Source organism: Mytilus trossulus, unplaced genomic scaffold, assembly GCF_036588685.1.
Source record: "Mytilus trossulus isolate FHL-02 unplaced genomic scaffold, PNRI_Mtr1.1.1.hap1 h1tg000247l__unscaffolded, whole genome shotgun sequence".
In the NCBI taxonomy this organism is placed as follows: domain Eukaryota; kingdom Metazoa; phylum Mollusca; class Bivalvia; order Mytilida; family Mytilidae; genus Mytilus; species Mytilus trossulus.
In genome coordinates this window covers 2,529,082-2,547,577 of record NW_026963318.1, presented here as the reverse complement: position 1 = coordinate 2,547,577, position 18,496 = coordinate 2,529,082, and the positions used below count along the sequence as shown (strand labels likewise).

At 31.7% G+C, this 18,496-nt stretch overlaps 2 long non-coding RNA genes across 2 annotated transcripts; both read right to left on the bottom strand.

Annotated features, from left to right (window-relative positions):
- Nucleotides 1-5,693: 5,693 nt before the first annotated feature.
- LOC134701612 (uncharacterized) lies at nt 5,694-11,020 on the bottom strand. Its single transcript, XR_010104160.1, has 3 exons — nt 10,952-11,020; nt 10,222-10,285; nt 5,694-5,797 (listed from the first exon to the last, which is right to left on the bottom strand). It is a non-coding gene; the product is annotated as an uncharacterized LOC134701612 (long non-coding RNA).
- Nucleotides 11,021-14,052: 3,032 nt separating this feature from the next.
- On the bottom strand, nt 14,053-18,482 carry LOC134701611 (uncharacterized). Its single transcript, XR_010104158.1, has 4 exons — nt 18,184-18,482; nt 16,546-16,612; nt 15,668-15,731; nt 14,053-14,861 (listed from the first exon to the last, which is right to left on the bottom strand). It is a non-coding gene; the product is annotated as an uncharacterized LOC134701611 (long non-coding RNA).
- Between the last annotated feature and the right edge of the window lie 14 nt (nt 18,483-18,496).

Below are 18,496 nucleotides of genomic sequence, written 5' to 3'. Positions count from 1 at the left end.
TGCACCTGTCCTAAGTGAGGAATCTGGTGTACAGTAGTTGTCATTAGTTTATGTAATTTATACGTGTTTCTCGTTTTTTAGCTTAGTTGTGGCCAAGTTTGCTTCAACTTGGCCCAGTAGTTTCAGAGGAGAAGATTTTTGTAAAAGTTAACAACGACGACGGACGCCGGACGACGCCGGACGCCGGACGCAAAGTGATGGGAAAAGCTCACTTGGCCCTTCGGGCCAGGTGAGCTAAAAAATGTGTCTGATGACCTGGTCAACCAACCAAGATGGCCGCCACGGCTAAAAACAGAGCATAGGGGTAAAATGCAATTTTTGGCTTATAACTCAAAAACCAAAGCATTTAGAGCAAATCTGACATGAATTATAATTGTTCATCAGGTCAAGATCTATCCGCCCTGAAATTTTCAGATGAATCGGACAACCCGTTGTCGGGTTGCTGCCCCTGAATTGGCAATTTTAAGGAAATTTTGCTGTTTTTGGTTATTATCTTGAATATTATTATAGATAGAGATAAACTGTAAACAGCAATAATGTTCAGCAAAGTAAGATTTACAAATAAGTCACATGACCGAAATGGTCAGTTGACCCCTTTAGGAGTTATTGCCCTTTTTAGTCAATTTTTAACCATTTTTTGTAAATCTTAGTAATCTTTTACAAAAATCTTCTCCTCTGAAACAACTGGGCCAAATTAAACCAAACTTGGCCACAACTATCATTGAAGTATCTAGTTTAAAAATTGGTTGAGTGACCCGGCAAACCAACCAAGATGGCTGCCAAAGCTAAAAATAGAACATAGGGGTAAAATTCAGTTTTTGGCTCATAAATAAAAACCAAAGCATTTAGAGCAAATCTGACATGAGGTAAATTGTTCATCAGGTCAAGATCTATCTGCCCTGAAATTTTCAGATGAATTGGACAACCTGTTGTTGGATTGCTGCCCCTGAATTGGCAATTTTAAGGAAATTTTGCTGTTTTTGGTTATTATCTTGAATATTATTATTGATAGAGATAAACTGTAAACATCTATAATGTTCAGCAAAGTAAGATTAACAAATAAGTCAACATCACCGAAATTGTCAGTTGACCCCTTTAGGAGTTATTAGCCTTTTTAGTCAATTTTTAACCATTTTTCATAAATCTTAGTAATCTTTTACAAAAATCTTCTCATCTGAAACAACTGGGCCAAATTAAACCAAACTTGGCCACAACTATCATTGGGGTATCTAGTTTAAAAAATGTGTGGCGGGACCTGGCCAACCAACCAAGACGGCTGCCAAAGCTAAAAATAGAACATAGGGGTAAAATGCAGTTTTTGGCTTATAACTCAAAAACCAAAGCTTTTAGTGCAAATCTGACACATGGAAAAATTGTTCATCAGGTCAAGATCTATCTGCCCTGAAATTTTCAGATGAATCGGACAACCTGTTGTTGGGTTGCTGCCCCTGAACTGGTAATTTTAAGGAAATTTTGCTGTTTTTGGTTATTATCTTGAATATTATTATAGATAGAGATAAACTGTAAAAAGCTGTAATGTTCAGCAAAGTAAGATTTACAAATAAGTCAACATGACCGAAACAGTCAGTTGACCCCTTAAGGAGTTATTGACCTTTATAGTCAATTTTTAACAATTTTTTTTAAATCTTAGTAATCTTTTACAAAAATCTTCTCCTCTGATACTACGTTGCCAAATTAAACCAAACTTGGCTACAATCATCATTTGGGTATCTAGTCTAAACAAGAGGCTCTCAAGAGCCTGAATCGCTCACCTTAATTTTTTTGGTTAAATCTCTCATCAATGATTATTTTGGCTTTTCAATTTATTTAAATGTTCTTTGAATCGTCCTATTTTTTTCAAAGCAAAAAAAATCATTTTCTCCTATGTTCTATTTTAGCCATAGGAGCTATGTTTCTTGACATACAAGGAAATAAAATATAAAATTTATACTAGATAATTACTCTGAAACTCATTTAGCCTAAGTTTGGCTGAAATTGATACAGCAGTTTCAAAGTAGAAGATTTTTTAAAGTAAGTCAACATGATGAACAAATTGTGAAAAAAGTCTTTAAAGGGCAATAACTCCTTAAGGGGTCAATTGACAATTTTGGTCAAATTGACTTATTTGTAGATCTTACTTTGCTTAACATTCTTGCTATTAACAATTTCTCTGTTTAACATTCTTGCTATTAACAATTTCTCTGTATCTATAATAATATTCAAGATAATAACCAATCAAACTGCAAAATTTCTTTAAAACCATCAATTCAGGGGCATTATACCTAAAAAACCAGTTACTCAATTTGGCTGAAAATTTCAGGACAGGTAGACCTTGACCTAATGAATACTTTAACTTCTTGTCTTATTTGCTCTAAATGCTGGAGTTTTTGAGATATAGGCCAAAAACTGCATTTTACCCTGTGTTCTATTTTTAGCCATGGCGGCCATGTTTGTTGATAGATCAAAACTTTGGATACAATTTATAAACTAGATACCCTAAGGAACATTCAGTTGAAGTTTTGAAGTATTTGGCCTAGTAGTTTCAGAGGAGAAGATTCTTGAAATAGTTTACGACGCCGCCAACAACAGACGGAGGACGACGACGGACGCCAAGTGATGGCATAAGCTCACTTGGCCCTTTGGACCAGGTGAGCTAAAAATTAACTTTTTATACTTTGAGGACTGAGCGAATCATGGTGAGTGTTAGAGTTGGTATGTTTTATTTTGTTATATTTTATTTTATTATGTTTAGGGACAGTTAACTTTCTGGTATTAAGACCCGTCACGGCCTGGCTGGGGAATTGGATAGGCAAGTGCTCACATTAATCTATACCGATACAGGCTCCAAATGCTTCCTTTATACGCCATAACTTATGGTGGTGATCCTTATAAAGGATGCTTATAGGGAGACAAGAAGGTATACTAGTAATGTAAATGTTGAAATTAAATTGCAATATTAAAACTTGTTATCTATGCAATGAACCAAGACTAACAGATCAGGGCAAAATAAGAATACCATGGAAATGCTAATGTTTATAAAACTGTATACCCAACACCATTGACTTATCAATTGGTTCCTTGTTTAACTGTGAAAGTTTCAAAGTCCATGAATCATGATAAGTGGGTGGGACCAAATAATCTCTATGAAAATGAGACTTTCAAATGACAATACAACTGCATACCAAATATCAGATAATAGTCACTCATCTTAAAACTGATCTAATCACACATCACAATGTAAATAATACAAACCATTCAGTCAATAAACCATGACTGAGGCTGGAATAAACCATGACTAAGGCTGGAGCTGAACAATCTCCATGGAACAGAGATTTGTCAATCATTATACAGTGAAAACTGATAAAACCGAACCCTGAATAAACCAGAAACCCGTCTAATCCAAACTTGTTCTGAAGACCAATTATACTACATTTTATGTATTGTGAACCTGATAAAACCGAGTACCTGCCAAAACCCAACAAAATATCAAGTCCCGAAGGGGTTCGGTTTAGTCAGGTTTTACTGTACATCTGTATACCAAATATTATTGACCTACCACTTATAGTTCCCTTTTAATTGACCTAATGACAAACTTATAGTACTATAAACTAATTAAAAGTTATAAGTCTACTATGACTGAGAGAGAGAAGCAAAATAATCTCATTAGAAATAAGATGTTTCAATGCTTATATAACTGCATACCAAATATCTTTGACCTACCACTAGTTGTTTCCTTTTAACTTGAATTTATCACAATCAAATACATTGTTATGGAAAAAACATGCCAGTCTCCCTTTTTCAACTTCGTCCATACCATACAATAAATCAGCTGTGACTGATACCCTCAACCACAGAATCAAATTCCCCCCTTATTTGTCATTTAGACTCAAATAAAATATAAGATAGGTTTTCTCAATTCAATTTTTATTTACCTATTTATTTAACATCATTATCATGCATCATAATATAAAAAACCCAAATGAAACCAGACCCATTCTGCTCCATCAAGCGTGTACAAATACCAAAAAAAAATTGTGATAATAATAATTTTTTAGTCCCCATTAAAAGTTAAAGGAGGAAAAGGATCTGCATCATGGGTAAGTATCATTTGTTAAATATTACAATTATACAAAATAACTGACAGCGCTGAGGATTCTTTTAAGTTTCTTGATACCAGTCCCATGACCAGCTGTTTTAGAATTTCGAAAATCAATCCTGTTTTAATATACATGTCTCCAATTTTAATATCCTAAGGTCTTAAAAGGAATATTTTTTTGTTCAATATTAAACTTGGTGCTTTCCATTACTTAAAATACCAAACTTGAAATAAATTTATATAATTCCATAAAATATATGAATCCTCAGTTTGTCACATACAAATAGGAATTTACAAATATAACAAGGAATACAGTGGTAAATACTAAAATAAAAAATGCATAAAAATACATGGATCAATTTCATTTATGAGGTGTACTAAATTTATCTACTGGGTTATTTAAATAAACTAATATCATGATCTGTGCAAAAATTATTAGATCACCAAGGAAATAGTTAACTGCATTTTATACAACATTAATAACCCCTAGCTCTTATATAAAGTTTCTTTATAATTCCTCCCAATTTCTAATCAAAGTCAATTCTTTATATCAAAGTAGTATAGTTATTTAACAATATAAAAAAGAAGATGTGGTATGATTGCCAATGAGACAACTGACCAAAATGACACAGACATTAACAATTATAGGTCACCTGAAGCATGACTAGAGCGGCCCCCCTTAGGTCAGTCAGTGCCCCCCCCCCTTATGAAAAGTTCTGGATCCCCCACTGATAGTAAGCAAGTATATATCATCTGTTTGCTCATCCGTCTACAACGTGTACTCTGGCTGTCTCCACAAATAAAAATTTACAGCCAAAATAATACTAAAAGTTATGTTAAAAAGGTGTTTATCACCAAAAAAACCAACCAATCCAATTTCAACAAGATGTTCTTCAAATAATACCTTTTGTAAAATTATTCTTTCAAAATAACACCTTGGTTACAAACCAAAATCAGCTAAAATGACAAAAAATGCAAAAAATATATTTCTAACTTATTAACTTCATAAATTCCTCTGCATTAGCGCACCCTTGTCACATATCTTAAAGATATTAAAATAACATGAAAAAAAGGTTGTAAGGGGATACATGAAGTGCAGACCATACACCTTATTCCAATTTGTCCGCCATTACTGGATATCACACAGGTTCCCGTAAAATTTTGACGTCTAAGTGTACACTAGAGAGGCATCTGCTATGGTAAGGTATTTGAAACTTTTTACCAAAAAAAACCCAAAAAATAAAAATTTTGCTATGAAATTTAGTGAGAATATTTTCATCAGCAGATTTGATTGCATCAACTACATGTACAAAGTAACTTATAAATTTTGAAAGTATCTCAAATCTTAAAATAACAAAAATATGGCAAAACTATATACATTACAATTAATTTACAAAAAAAATACATTTCAATAATTGAACATTTTTTTTCTTTTTTTCTTTTTTTTTTCTTTTTTAGATTCTCCACTCTTAAACTGCTGGAAGTGTTTTGACTAGATATGAGTATAACTGGAAAATAGAAAGAATTTTTGTAATGCCAAATACATAAGTAAACCATCTACTTCCAATCTTGTTGAAAATGGAGAATCTTTACAATTTTTTTTTCTTTAAACATTTTTTCGAGCATACCCAAAAATAGTCTGAATTACATTCTTTACTGTTGCAGTTATATAACACTACCATCTTATGCAGCCACAGTTATCTGAAAAAGAAATATATATTACTCATAAACATTGAAATAATATTTAATGCAAAACAATTATAATGTATAGAACATTTCTTTTTCTTTTGTTATAAAGTGATTTGTTGACATACATTTTATCATTGTAACATTGTTTTAAAGTATATCAGGCTATTAAGGTAACACGATACCGAATGGCATATCTCCCGATTTCCAAACTTTTTGGCATACGCTTTCTTTGCACCGAGTAACATCGAAATATGTAATAAAAAATGGGGGTCACCATTTTTGTTTTCTTGGTATTTTCATTGGAAAACGTCGATTTGGGCGACAAATTTACTTAGGTATATAGGGGAAATGCCTGTTTTTCGGGTTACTTTTTTAGATTTTCCAATGAATGGCTATGTTCTTATATACGGAGAACAACAAAAAACTAACATAATATTCAGAATTACCAACTGAATTCATACATGTATAGAAAATCATATGTCACCATCCTTGTTTTTGAGATAAATGGCTTCAAAATTGATTGATACCCTTAGAATTTGACCGAAAACGTGTGACGTTATTGCATACAGAATGTAACGTTATTATCCTCAGAGATAGGAGAAATGGAAAACACAAAATGTGTCGGGATCTGAAGGGTGTTTATTTAATTTTCGTTTCCCCTGTCAGGTTTCCGTAAATTTCCTAGTGATATGAGATTCTATTGATATAATTTATTTCGTCCTGCACATAGAAATTTCACTAACATGAATTTAACATTAATCTCGTCTAATTTTTACACTTAAATTCATATTTTTTGTAAATTTCGAGTGAAAATAACATGATTTTTTTTACGTGTGATTCATTTGAATTACTGAGTTTTTAACTTCATCCTTTATGACAATGGTGGTGTCATTGCTTCATCCATGCAGAAAAATAGTATTTTAAAAATTTGATTTAGTTAACAGTGATATAATTGCTCTGTTTTTGATGGTTGTTTGACGTTCAGTGGCAAATAGTTCATGCATGATAAATAAAAAACAAAACTCAAAGAAAAATTCAAAACTTATATTCTTGACTTGCTACGTACATTTGTACATTAGTATAGTGTACTTTACGTGGTGTAAATGTGCAAGTCGGACAAACACTGCAAACTGTATGCAGAATTTCACTATTAGTTCAACAGTCTGTCATTTGTGGAAAATAATTTATATAAAACAAATCTTGAGATCATAAAATTGAGAATGGAATTTGGGAATATGTCAAAGAGACAACAACCCGACAATAGAAAAAAAACAACAGCAGAAGGTCACCAACAGGTCTTCAATATAGCGAGAAATTCCCGCACCCGGAGGAGCCCTTCAGCTGGCCACTAAACAAATAGATACTAGTACAGTGATAATGAACGCCATACTAATTTCCAAATTATACACAAGAAATAAACTAAAATAAAATAATACAAGACTAACAAAGGCCAGAGGCTCCTGACTTGGGACAGGCGCAAAAATGCGGCGGGGTTAAACATGTTTGTGAGATCTCAACCCTCCTTCTTTACCACTAGCCAATGTAGAGATCATATATGCATTCTTTATAAGTAAAACAAACTACGAAACATAAAAGCTCAAGAAATTTCAAATGTAGGAGATGTTACCCGGAGTCTGTACTCTGCGGGCCTTTATAATTTATCAAAATGCCTAATCAAGCAACATGTCATGAACCAAAAAAAAATAGGAAAATCCAGACTATATGCGCACCTTTAAAAAACAGATACACAATTTTAACCTGAAGCAAAAAGACTATCAAGTGTGGGATTGACGGTCGAATTTACACGGGTGAAACAATATGATGCTGCGTGCTCTATTAGTTTCAAGTGGCGATTTTAATTTGTAGGATTGATTGCAGCATGGTAACTTTACTTCCAGTGGCAAATATTTTATGCATGTTCAAGACGCAGTTAACAATAAATAATACATCCCGCACAGCCAAATGTGTTGTATCCGAGCTTGTACATGTACATTATTTCCACCTCAAATCACACACAAAAAACACACTACCACCAAATACCCATGCAAGCGTAATTAACACGATAATAAAATCTAAATGATTTCAAGATCTAGCTATTTCATTCTATCGAATAATAACTAGTCAGTCGTTTGATTGTAAATTTGGAGAGAATTTTTTTTTAACGAAACCAGTGTGACTATAGCCAGTCCCGACTATCAACTTGCGTTTAAAGGCGCAAGTGGCAACTTGGGGATGGCTTTAATCAGACCGGGGGGGATAACTTCGATATTTTTTTTGTAGTGGTGTGCCATTTTTGCATATAAAAACGTACCCATTTTAATATAACATTCACTAAAATTCAGTACCTATAGTTATATAAATATTTTAAAAAAAGAATGACCTATACTTATATACAATATTTTAAATATGACCCATGCTTATATAAGCACTAACTCATCATCACTCATAATTCATAAATATACCAGCTACCCATAAGTTTTTATATGAATCGACATCGTTTGGTGCACATATGTATAGTTTATCGTTATAAATCCGCATGGATTGTTGGATTGGTGTGTAGATCATACCCCAAATCAATATACAGTTATCAAATGTAAATGCATTTTATTATAGGATGACACTAAAAAGGAGGGTAATTTTTATATAAAATCACGCAAAATTATGACCCATATTTTTGGCACATCCCCGTATACCCAATAATAGGAAGTTGGCCCCCCGTGAATCAGACTGTCACGGGACCTGCTTTTTCATTTTATTTTTGCCGAATCAAGTTCCCAAGTATTTCTCAGCCTACGTTAACCTTTTTCAGGCTTCATTCCGATGTTTCTGTCTATTCCGTGTAGACTTGGACTATAGGAACTATGTCGGATTTACTCTGTACAGAGAATGAATTTCAGAGACTGTTTATACTGGAACATAGAGAAAGATATTCGGCAAAATAACCAAGTATACCACTTTCTTAACATTCCATACAAACAAACTATTTTTGTATGAGTTGCAAAGTCTGCTTGTATTGTACATCATCGCCTAATTTTATCCGTATTCTCATCCAGATAAATTTCCTTTTTCCATTTTGCCCGAGCGGTGTTTTTGACGAACATTTTAACACGAATTAACAGATGTACCAACAATTCTTCGTGCTTTTTACACATCATCCTAAGTTTCTATAGATTAGATTTCTACTTTCAAAACAAAATTTCATGGGAATACGGCGTTCATCATGATAAAGTACTTATTGCAAACATATACCAAGAATGAAGACTTGTGATAAAACTCAGTCTATTATATGTAGATAAATCGTTCTGATGCTTAAATTTTAAAGAAACAGAATATTTAAAAGTAAAGTAATACATTTTTAAAGATTAACAATGATCAATAATAAAAAAAAGTTATTATCATTTTCGTCATCGGTCAGTCCATAAGTCTGGGCAGAGTCGATGTTGGTAAGGTCAAGTTTTATAACTCTTTAATTATTATTTTATAAATGATCCGTTTCTTATAATCTCTATATTTTATGTCAGAATCTCCTTTACATCAAATTTGAAGTCGATCCTTCAAAGAAAAAAAGTTATAAACAATTTACATCGGTCAGGACATTAGTTATGGGAAAGATGTAGATGGTCAGGTCACGTTTTCTCTTTTTTCTTGTATTATTGAATTAAATGTTTAAATCTGCCATTGTATTGAGTTTGTCTATCGCTGGTTCATAGCTGTCAGGACATAAGAAGTTTCAAAGTCAATTTGGTCAGGTCAAGTTTTCTTACTCTTATAAATGTTTTTAATTTTTTTCCTTTTATTTATTAAATATAAGTTCTCATCTTGCTTGGTTCCAAATTTCAAGTTAATCCTTCCAATAAAAAAAAAAGAACTTAGCATTTTCATTTCTGTCAGGACATTGTCAGGTTGTCAGGACATTAGTCAAACTCCGTACAGTAATCGTTTTCGTTCCGGAACTATTTTCCTCTACTCCATCAAGTATCCAGAAAAAGTTACCATTAAAAATGTCACATAGCCTGTTGCATTGGCTTGAATGTGTGAACGTTATTCGATAACGTCAGGAACGATAACTCGTGGCGTAACGTCATTCGGTATCGTGTTACCTTAACATACTTGATTGAATAAACATTTTGTCGTGGTGAACTTTTTAAACGAACTACACAATATAGGTTTTACTCATTGTTGAAGGCATAGGTTGACATTTACTTGCATCCACATCATTTGGTATCTGGTCAATAGATGTCTCATTGGCATACATACCACACTTATATGTTTTCATATATGGGGACAACTGAAGATAACAAAAAAACTGAAATCCCAAGATTACACATTATACATTTGACATTAATATGCAAGATTTACATCTTTGCCCGACAAAAATATTGGGCTTTATATTGCTCTTGGATGAAAAGTGCATAAATCTATGTATTGATCCTTACCATAAAAGTCCGCTCCAATGCCCACTCCCAGCTTCAATCCTTACAGACAAGCTGTGATGCTAACCTGAAAAATAAAATAATTCATTAAAAACTTTTTAAAAGGTTCTTTGTTGGTAATATGTATGTATATTGAAAAGATTGAATGATTGGTCGTTGGTTGCTTAAGGTCCGGTGGCAAATCATTATATAGAAATGGTCTTAAATGTTAAATATATATATGTCATGAACACATGGATGACAGCAGGCCAACAAGCCAACACGATTTTATGTAAACAATTCAGATCCTAAACTTTACTCTTTTTTGGTTACTGTTATAGTAATAAGAGTAGATTCCTGTAAAACATCTTTAAAGTGTTCAAATCTTGTTTTCCCATTAAACATTTATAATATTTTAGAGTTTTCCAAAACAGGACTAGGGTTTTTTGTGTGCCTGTCCCAAGTTAGGAGCCTGTAATTCAGTGGTTATTGTTTGTTTATGTGTTACAAATTTGTTTTTCTTTTCATTTTTTTTTAAAATAAATAAGGTTGTTAGTTTTCTCGTTTGAATTGTTTTACATTGTCTTATCAGGGCCTTTTATAGGTGATTATGCGGTATGGGCTTTGCTCATTGTTGAAGAATGCCAGGTGACCTATAGTTGTTAATGTCTGTCATTTGGTCTCTTTTGGACAGTTGTCTCATTGATAATCATAACACATCTTCTTTTTTATATACTAACATACTGGTACATACCTTTGTATTAGCTGTATTAAACCACCAAGTCTTATTCCCACACCATGAAAACATATCACAGAAGAACCTAAATGAAATCATAATCAAAACATTATACATTTTGTAAATTAATTTATCTGTAACCTATAATTTACAAAATATTGTTCAGATATCTTAAAACGGGTAGGCAGTTGTTATAAATCATTTTTTTTTAAATCAATAGTAAAGATAGAAAAGTGAGAAAAAAAACTTACATTTAAATTTAACTGCATAAAAAAAATTCTGAATATTTTAATTACAGTTATCTCCCATTAAATGCAAAATTGTGTTTAAATTGTACTGGTCTTTTCTTGAAGTTTAATGACTATTTCAAGGATTTACTATTGATATTTTTAATAGTAAATCTTGTTCATGTTTCTTGTATCTATAAATACTAAAATGGTAAATTAATTCATCAATGATGTTTTAAAAGCAGTATTTCAGACGGGTCTGTTATCTTAAAAGATTTGGCTAAAATAGACTTGCCTTTTCTATTTTCTTGGTAAAGCCTCAGACTTGGTTGAAGATTTAATTGACCATCTTCGTAAGAGCTGCTATCCTGGCTGTTAAGGTAGTTCTTTTCAATACCTTATTGTCAATCTATGTTGTGTCCATTTGGTTTTAGAAAATAAAATAACATACATAAAAGTATCAGATGTACTTTCAATTAATAAACTTTTAAACAAAAATTCATGTAATTATTTTAAGTGATACATAATTTTTCCTACCCTAAATTTCTATATCTAGAAAACATTTGACATGTAAAAAATATATGCATAAACGTGAGTATTCCAATAAATAAAAATCTAACATTGAGGGAATTTCAAGTATTTGAAGTTAAACACAGTACAATAAATTACCTCCCTTTGACATAAATTTCACCCTGTTAGAACTCTAAATCTTTGTTTTACATAACAAAACAAAACAAAAATAGTGTACTGGTAATCAAAATAAAAAAAATAAGTAAATTACAAATATTCAACATATTTCAATAACATTTTTAGTGCAGATGGAGTAATGGTGGCTGAATGGTCAAAGTAGTTCAACTACTGTTTCACTAGTTTGTCAACTCTCTGAACCCTCACATTCGTTGGAGGATCCACCAGGGGGTTCTGGGGGTTGGAATTCCCCCTTTTTTGGCCTATCAATGCATTTGAATGGGGACATATAGTTAGAACTCCCCTTTGTCCTTAGTTCTTCAACTATGCTCCTTGTAAAATATTCTTAAAAAAATATACCCTTTGTTATGAACTCAGCTAAACATGACAAAGGTGAAAAATATATTACAGTTTGCTAAAATGAAGTTTTTAAAGGTTCTGTAGAACACAGTGTCTAGCCAACTTCTGCTGTTAATCTCAGGCTCAACAAAAAAGAGGGAAAATATCAATAGAATATTCCTTCTCTCCATACTATCTTTTGATTGTAAGAAACTTCTGTCCAAGTTTGGTAGAAATCCACCTAAGGGGAATACAGCCCCTCCCCTTTTCCCGTGAAAAAATTGGTTGATTATATAGGGAATCATTGAAGCATGACTAGAGAGTCCCTCCCCCCCCCCTTTTTGTGAAAAGTTCTGGATCTTTTGAATTTAATAAATGTTTGCAGACTGTAAATAATATTAACTGGAAATAAAACCAAGTCCATTTATAAGTAAAATACAGATAAACAGGTACACATTTTCTTTCAAAAAATTGAAAAACTCAAGATTTCAAGATTTCAAGATTTTATTGTAAAGCAACGTCCAGTTCTAAGTAAAAATTGATAATTTTTTTTTAAATTACAAAATTTACTTCTAGATATTATCTTATGGTCATAAACAAGCTTCTGTCCAAGTTTTGTAAAAATCCAGGATAGTTTAAGAAAATAATTAAAATTTCAAAAACCACAGAGTGAATATTTATGACCGCCGCAGCAGCCAAAAGGATGAAGAATTGCTATTTCTTGCTTTTTCAACTACATTCGAAGGCTTGACAAAAACTGAAATAAATAACCAGCAAAATGCATAGTATTTATTTTTATTTCAATGGTCTATAAAAGATTCCTTTATGATAATTCTTATAATAATACTTCAGGGATTGTTGGAGTAATCAAACTATATTGGCATGTTTTAATTTCTACAGCACTTTCATCAGAATAAAAAATAGTGACAAAAGAGTACAAAATGGTGAAGTGATAATTTACACTTAATAATTAATGTCAACAGGGGGAATAATAATAAATAAAAAAATAAAAGAAGAAATGAAAGTAAACTTTAAAAGAATGTTAAATAAAATTTGTTGAATAGTATTTAATCAAATTTTGCAGAGGTACATGCTTCCAATTGGCTTCGCTCAGAGTTACTGCCTCTAATTGGGACCACTCTGCCAAGGGTACTGCTTCTAATTAGGTTAAGCAGACAGAGGTGTATATGTACTGCTTCCAATCAGCTTCGCAACAAGACAGAGGGTATGTACTCCCAATTAGCTTCACTAAGAGGTACATGCTTCCAATTGGCTTCGCTCAGACAAACATACTTTTCCCAGTATTGAAATGGTACGTTAAGCAAGTCTGTACTACATCCAGTGTAGTAAATAGTACATAATTGCAAGTCAAATGTCGTCCAAATTTACAAAAACATATTTTATTTAACATTCTTGATTAGTTAATTTTCACAACTACCTTCACACCCTATTTATAATTTGTTCTGGTGGTGACATTGTGAAATATAAATTATCACTACAGAATTCTGTACTCTCCTGTATTTTCAATCCTGATGAAGGTGCCATACAAACCAAAATATGTCTTATTAAATCACTGTAGCAATCCCTAAAGTCTTGTTCTTATAAAACATTTAACTCTGTGTTTTATCGAAACCCTTCCCTGCATACATGATCCCTGGATCCACTTTACAGATTACTATATGTAATTGGAGTTTTGGATGGAAGACAAAGAAGGGCACATTTTCCACTTTAACATATTATTACAAATTAAACAAAGAAAAATCTTATTTTGCAGGTTCCTTTAGCTTATGTTTGTGTGATCTGAAAATTGAAAAAAAATGCATTTATAGACCTGACGAACCAGAAAAATATATCACACACTCTGCATACAGTATTAACTACTATCATTTTTTTTTTAACCTTTTAAAGTAAATTCCTCCAAATAATTTAAGCAATAAATAATTGGTTGTCCAGGGGAAGGAGGGACTTTTCAAATTACACCAGAAAAAAAATGTTTAGATATTTTGAATCTTGATAAATTTGTAAGGGTTCCACAGAACCCAGTGTCTCTCCTACTTTTGCTGTTAAATGCAGACTCAACAAAAATGAGGAAAAAGCTTAAGTCAAGCTTATGCAAGTAAATTACTAAATATATTTGAGGGGGGATAGAATCTTTATCAGGACTACGGGATCGGGTGTTTTTAAGCTAAGGATTTCGGGATTGACCCTTTCAGCATCCAAGAATTATTTTTTTCCAATTTTGGGACCTCAGGACCATGTTTTTAAGCATCATGGGTTTCAGGATCAGGACCCCTCCTATGTTGACGCCGGCATACCAAGCCAATAACAGAATGCAGGATCCCTATGTCTCTCTTTTTGGACTAAAGTCGAAGGCTGAACAAAAACCTTTCAATAATTGAACATTTTTTCTTTTTTTTTTTAGATTCTCCATTCTTAAACTACTTGAAGTGTTTTCTCCAGATATGAGTATGAACAAAAAATAGTATTTTTTTAAATTTCAAAGATTTATCAACCAACAACTTCCAATCTTTTTGAAAATGGAGAACCTGTACATATTTTTTTTCTTTATATGGTAAAAATTATATACATTTTCTCAAACATACAAAAAATAGTCTGAATTACATTCTATGCTGTTACAGTAAAATCACATAGCCCTTTTATGCAGTCACAGTTACCTGAAAAAGAAATATACAGAATTAATCGTAATATCTAAAATTTGAAACAATATCAAATGTAAAATAATAAATAACTGGTCATTAAAATCATGATTCATAAAACATTTCTCTTTGTTTAAGGAGGCTTGCGGGTATAAAAAATTCAGCAAAAATTAAACATTTTTTTCATTAAATTTTTTATTTATTACACTATTAGTTATTACTTTATAATTTGGTACAAAAATCACCCAGAAAAATAAATTTTGTTTGGCCACAGATGACTTTAAAAATGTTAACTTCATTGACAAAGCTCCAAATTATCTCCCTTTGGTGCCAACATGTCATTTTTTTATGTTTAAATTAAAATATCTTTAATATCTAACTCATCAGTGACCTATATTTTTATTATTGTTTTCAAACAAGCTGTACATAAACTAAATAATTGTAAAATTTAAGCGATTTCTGTAATTTAGTTCTTTTTTTATTTCGATATTACCAATATTTCTTAGTTCAACAGAACTAAAAGGACATTAACAAAAATGTATGCTTCTTACGGAGGCAGATTGTGAGCTTAAATGAATGGTGACCCCATTTTTTATTTTATATTTATATTAGGTATAAGATATATAAAGTTTAATCATAGAAGAAATAGCAAAATCCTATATAAGAAAAAAAAGTTGATTTAGACTCGCGAGCACCCTTAAAGTGATTTGCTGAAATATTTAAATTCCAGTCTTTATTAGCAGAAAAGGATGAAAAACAAGTCAATGATTTATGTCTAACATATTTCTTATTTTGAATTTTGTTATATTTGTATTGGTTCTTACCATAAAAGTCAGCTCTAATGCCCACTCCCAGCTTCAATCCTTACAGACAAGGTGTGATGCTAACCTGAAAAATAAAATAATTAGTCATTCAAGATTGTTTAAAAGGATAATTTTTGGTATACTGTATGTATATTCCATATTTTGAATGATTGATTCATTTGATTTTTGGTTGATAAATGTCCAGTGGCAAATTAAATTAAGTCTATAACAAGAATGTGTTCTAAGTACACGGATGCCCACTCGCACTATCATTTTCCATGTTCAATGGACCGTGAAATTGGGTAAAATCTAATTTGGCATCAAAATTAGAAAGATAATACCGTATGGAACATGTGTACTAAGTTTCAAGTTGTTAGGTCTTCAACTTCATCAAAAACTACCTTGACCAAAAACTTTAACCTGAAACTCACACTTTCATTTTCTATGTTCAGTGGACCGTGAAATTGGGGTCAAATGTCCAATTTGGCTTTAAAATTAGAAAGATCATATCATAAGCAACAAGTGTACTAAGTTTCAAATTGATTGGACTTCAGCTTCATCAAAAACTACCTCGACCAAAAACTTTAACCTGGAGTGGGACGAACAAACGGACGAACGGACGAACGAACGGAGGCACAGACCAGAAAACATAATGCCCCTCTACTATCGTAGGTGGGGCATAAAAATGTAACAGAAGTTGGAAACAGCAAACCAGCATCCCAACAAACGTTTACATAATCAAATCAGATATTTAAATTTACTCCTTTTAAAAAAGGCAATTAAAGAAAGCAAAGATTCTAACCAAACTCTGACACACCTTTATGCTTAGAGCACATGCTCAAATACATTTTATAATACTTTTTCTTTTTTAAAAACAGGACTAAAATACTGGTTCATACCTTCGTATTAGTTGTATTAGACCACCAAGTCTTATTCCCACACAATGAACACATATCACAGAAGAACCTAAAAAGAATTAAAAAGACTTTATGATTTCTTACAAAATGTACAAAATTATAAGTATTAACACAACCTTGTAAGATAAACTGTTGACACAGATGTCTCGCCTAGCAGTGGAAAATGAAAAAAGCTGATGATTAGCAACATTGCTAATTAAATCAATAATTTGTTAGTTACCCAGATAAATACAAAATGTCATTGTTCTCTATGAAAAATTTGTAAGGGTTCCATGGAACCCAGTGTCTCGCCTACTTTGCTGTAACTCCCAGGCTCAACAAAAATGAGGAAAACAATCAATAAAAATATTCCTCTTGATACTATCTTTTGATTGTAAGAAGCTTCTATCCAAGTTTAGTAAAAATCTAGGATAGTTTATGAATGGAATAAATTTTTTAAAAACTTTAACTCCAGACTGTATAAATGTAACTGGAAGAAAAACTAAGTCCATGTATAAGTAAAATACAGATACACAGGTACCAAATATTAACAAAATTTCCTTTCTAGATACTAGCTTTTGATCATAAAAAAGCTTCTGTCGAAGTTTGGTACAAATTTAAAATTGTCAAAGAAAGTCATTAATTTTTTTTTAAATTTAACCACTGTTTCCTGGCATTAAACCTACGTCCATTTAAAAGTATAATACGGAAAAAACGAATTTATTTTTTTATAAAATTTACTACTGGATTCTATCTAGATCTTATGACCATAAACAAGCTTCTGTTCAAGTTTGGTACAAACCCAGGATAGTTAATGAAAATTATTAAAATTTTAAAAACTTTAACCACAAAGTGAATGTATTATGTTTCCCAGCAGAAAAACTAAGTCCATTTATAAGTAAAAAACAGAAAAAATGGAATTTTATTTCTGTAAACTTTACTTCTGGATACTATCTTATGATCATAAACAAGCTTCTGTCCAAGTTTGGTAGAAATCCAGTATAGTTTAAGAAAGATATTCAAATTTTAAAAACTTTAACCACAGAGTGAATGTAATGTTTCCCCGCAGAAAAAACTAAGTCCATTTATAAATATAATACAGAAAAAATGGAATTTTATTTTTACAAAATTTACTTCTGGATACTATCTTATGATCATAAACAAGCTTCTGTCCAAGTTTGGTAGAAATCCAGTATAGTTTAAGAAAGTTATTAAATTTTCAAAAACTTTAACCACAGAGTGAATATTTGTGGACGCCGCCTACAAGGACGACACCGAAATGTAGGATCGCGAAGGCTCGACAATAAAGCAGATAACTTGACAAAAAAAAATAAAACAAGTCATAGTTTTTTGTTTGGAATTTAACTATACAAAAGTGATGTGCAAATTAAACAGTTAATTATCCATTGAATGAACAAATCTTGCTGTTTATTGTACTTGTCTCCCCTAGAAATTTTAAATATTGATCGAAAATCTTGTTCAAGAAATGGCAATTCAAATTATAAAACTTGTTAAAATTAATACATCAATGGTGTTCTGCGTGCAGAAGATCAGACTGGTGCTGTCATGTTGTCTTAATATGCACTTCTTGTCAAATGTTACCAGAAAATGTATACAAATATTTGGCTTAAATAAACTTACCTTCTTAATTTCTTGGTAAAGCCTCAGACTTGGTTGAAGATTTATTTGACCATCTTCCTTCAAGACCTGCTATCCTGCCTGCCTTCAAAGGTTTTCCATCATAGTTATTTATGCTAATCAGTCCATTGAATCCATTTTATCTAAGTAATGAAATGTCATTTCCATTGTACATCATTATTAGTCACCAGAATGTTCCAAGGCATCTCACATTATTTTTACAATGGTGGAAACTGGAGAAATTCTCAATTTAAAATACAAATTATTTATGAAATTCATTTAAAAAGTACCAGACATGCATTTTTTTTTTTAAATT